The sequence below is a fragment of the Phocoena phocoena genome, chromosome 19 (genome assembly GCF_963924675.1).
Source record: "Phocoena phocoena chromosome 19, mPhoPho1.1, whole genome shotgun sequence".
NCBI classification, from domain to species: domain Eukaryota; kingdom Metazoa; phylum Chordata; class Mammalia; order Artiodactyla; family Phocoenidae; genus Phocoena; species Phocoena phocoena.
The window spans coordinates 18,298,329-18,302,262 of NC_089237.1; positions in this window are offsets into that span (position 1 = coordinate 18,298,329).

The following is a 3,934-nucleotide window of genomic DNA, read 5'->3' on the forward strand; positions in this document are numbered from 1 at the left end:
AGGACACAGAAGCTCTTGACCAGAAGTTAAAGGTGAGGGGGCAAGTCTGCATAGTACCCAGGGTCCCTACAGGGGACACATAGGACCGTTGTCAGGATTAAGGGAATGAGGTGAGTCACCCAGGGGTCTGTGACAGTGGGAAACTCTTGCCTTTTACCTTGGCCAAAAAGGGCCGATGGGAGGGAACTGTGTGGGCGAGCCTGGACAGCTGGAGGTGTGGCAAAGGAGGGGAATAGTCCCTGACCTCTCTCTCCTCCCTCCTGCCAGTTTCCTGCTGTGGCTCCCACTGGCCAAATCCAACTGGAAGTCCAAAGTAAAGGGAGCCCAGGTAACACAATCCATCAGTGTCAGTCTCCAAGGACACAGAGCAAAACAGAGTAGGACAGAGAAAGAATTGGGGGCAGGGTGTGGAGCGAGGTACATGGAAAATACCCAGCACGGTCTGATGCCCATAATCCTAAGATGTGGCTGACGTCCTCAGCACAGTCTCTGCATTTCTGTATGATTTTCTAAAACCAGAGAACAGCAGCCCAAGAGCTGTGCTTGGGTGGCCAATCGAACACCTGAAAAGAATCTGTTTTTCAATTTTCCAAAGAAATTAAGAAATTTCCATCATCTTCCCCAAGGCTGTGATGTCAGACTGTTTTAGTCTCAGCTCAGCTACTTCAAACACTGTCACGTATTTCTATAAACTTGAACCATGGGAGTTCCGCTTTCACGGTTTTAATATACAATCTAGAGGCAAAGACTGTGTCGATATGTCACAGATGTCCTGGTTACAGGATGCACCGCTACCCGGCCCGGACGAGGAGCCAGCGGGCCCTGCCAGACCCAGCTGACCTCATTTGGCAAAGCTGGCTTTGGGGGATTTTATTTTAAAACCTGAATATTTATACAGTTTGCATTCTTAGGGAGGTGAGAAATTCTGTGAAACTTCAAGAGCTCTCATTTGCTTTATCTTTTTGCTAAGAGAAGCCAGGCGGTCTGGCTGAGGGGACCTAGCTGACTTGGCTTAGCTGAAACATACCTGTTGTTATTAACCACAGGGCAGAATTATTTGAAGTTCAATTTCTACGTTAAACATAATCATTTTGCTCTGTTTGGATTCCTGAGGGCTCTTTGGATTCTGTAATTTATTTCATTGCTCTGATGCTGCGCCTCCCCCCACCCCCTTGTATTCCAGACTCTTCGGCCCCTATGGTCCCTTTTAAACTGAACTTTGTATGTGGTGTAGGGTAGGGATTGACCCCCCTCCCGCCCCCACCCCAGAATATCTACTTTTTCCAGCACATCGGTTGGTGCCCTCGTCAAAAATCATCTGACCCTATATCAGATGACTCTTGATATCTCTCAAACGCTAAGCACCCCTGGTAAAAATGTGTCTCATTTAGGCTTTCCCTACTCAAAGTGAGGTCCTAAGACAAGAGGCGTCACATCACCTGGGAGCTGAAATGCAGAACCTGGCACCACTCCAGCCCTACACAACCCCCAGATGATTCATAATCACATTACATTTTCAGAAGCACCGGTGTAGATCATTTTTGAGGAAGGAGGGGAAATGTGATCACGACATATTCTGCCACTGACAGCCTGCCCGTGCACCGCAGGCTGTGGGGGCCTATGGATCCATTTGTTCTCCTTGAATCACTGGACTTACTCCCATACTTCATCCCTGGGTCCACGCTCCCGCTGCGTGCTGCGTGCTGGGGGCGAGGGGCGGGGACTCACCGGCCCAGTCCTCACCCTCGAATACCCACAACCACCTGCTCACTCATCCAGCAGCTCCTGCCCGCTCCTCCGTACACATCCTTCCCTCTGAGCCTCAGTTTCCTCAATCACAGAGCAGAGATAATAATGGTCTCCATCTCAGGAGTTAATGCGATGCGAAGTGATCTGAAGAGTGCCTCGGGCATAGAGACCGCACAATAAAAGTCAGTGATCGTCACGGCTGTTTCCGAGCCGGTCCCCCAGGAGAAGCCCCTGCCCACAAGCCGCCGTTTCCCCGGCAGATCCACCCCCGCCTACTACAGCGGGGCAGAATTGAGCCTTGCAGTCTGGCCGACTCGACTTCTCCTCTCTCCCTTCCCCGCTCCCCCAGGACCCGGTGCACCGATAAATCTTTCCCAGCACCGTTGCATTGTTACGAGTTGCCCTCGCATCTGACTGGTCCCCCGCCCCGGCCTGGGGACTCCTCACATCCAAGATCTCTGCCTTGGTAGTCTCGGAACCCCCAGCCCCCGGCACAGTGCCTGGCACTTGGAGGGCGCGCAATAAATGTTTGCAAAACCTAATTCGGCGTTAAGCAAGCGTCCACCTTTCAGCACGTGGGGGTGGGGTGGGGGTGGTAAGTGCGGGCTATGGTGGGGGAGGGAAGGCTGGCTGTGTGCCCGGGTGGGGGACACAAGGCAGGGAGCTCCTCGTGGCTCGGGTGGGAGGACACTGAGGAGGGGGTACGACGCAGGAGAGCGGAGCCAGGGCCGGCAGAGGGCTGGCGGCGCCAGACGCCGCTGGGACCCTCCGCTCCTCCCCCTCCTCCCGGCGCGCCCCCTTCCCCCTCCTCCTCCCGGTGCCTTGCCTCCTCCGGCTCCTCCGCCCCCGCCAGCGCGGCCGTGGCAGGGAGGGGCCGGGGAGGCGGAGCCAGCGGCGGCCGAGGCTCCCGGCACCCGTGCGACTCCCGGTCTGGAGCTGAGATCCCGGCGCGCCGAGGTAGGAACCCGCGCGGAGGACGGACCAGGGGCTCGGAGCCGCAGGGGCCGGGAGGGACTGGAGGATGGGCTGAGACCCGCCTCTCATGCCCAGGCAGCCACGCGGCTCACGGGGCCCCCAGCTTGGTGATGGTCTGGCGGGGGGGGCTCAGTCCCCGCCCCTCGGCCCCTGGTCTTCTCTCCGCACCCACCCCCTCCTCCGTGCGCCCCTCTCTTTTCCTGCCGCTCCGCATCCTCCGAGACCGCCCCGAGCGCCCCCCAGGTCTCGCCTCGCCTTCACCTTCGCCCAGCCGCGCTCCTTGTTGGTCCCACAGGTTCCTTCCCAGAGCGAGCTGGAGTCTCTGCTTGGCTGCCTGGGGGAGTGGGGGGCACAGCTAGAAGGAGCCAGAGGATGAGTCTGGCGTAGGGGGGCGGGGCGTTGGCTGGAGGGCCGGGGACCATTCTTATGCATCTCGGTGTCAGCGGGGCTCGGGCGGGCGCTGTGGGGCTGGCTCCATGTTTGCGGAATGAATGAATCATTACTCTCCTTATCTCCTTCTGAAGGAGGACTTTTTGAGGTCCACGTGCTGCAGAACACGTCGGGGGGCCTGCCGAAACAGGGCTCCCCCCGCCGGCATAGTAGACACTGACTCTCATCTCTCCACCTCCTCTCTATACGCTCTGTTTTGGCGGCAGGCTCCCTTTAGGTTGGGGCTTGGGGATGGCGGGGGAGGAAGGGTTGTAGGCCCAGCCAGGTACTTGTTGACAGTCAAGGGACTTGAGTGAGGCCCCTTAGAAGGTAACAGGGGAGGGGTGCGCTGTGGAGGAGAGCACCCACTGTCAGCCAGGGGCCACTTCTCATCTCTGAGACCTGCCTGGAAGGGCCAGTCGAGTATGGATTCTGACCTACAATTTACTGAATCCTCCAAGCTTCTGTTTCTTCATCAGTAAAATAGGAATATTAGTGTCAATTCCTCAGGGCTTTGAACAGATTAAGAAAAATGTCATATGAAATCACCCAGGACAATGCTTGACACACTGGGAGCACTCAGCAAGGCTTTGTTTTCTTTCCTTCGTCTCTGAAAAAACTGAGCAGAGAATTATTTATTCCTAACCCTTCTGTCCCGAAATTGATCCCGGACAGACACAGTACATGTGTAATCACTGTTTGTTGAATGAATATGCTTGATGGAGTTTCACCCCTCTTTTTTCTCCCAGAATCCACAGGCAGAGATCTGACCAGCGCAGAC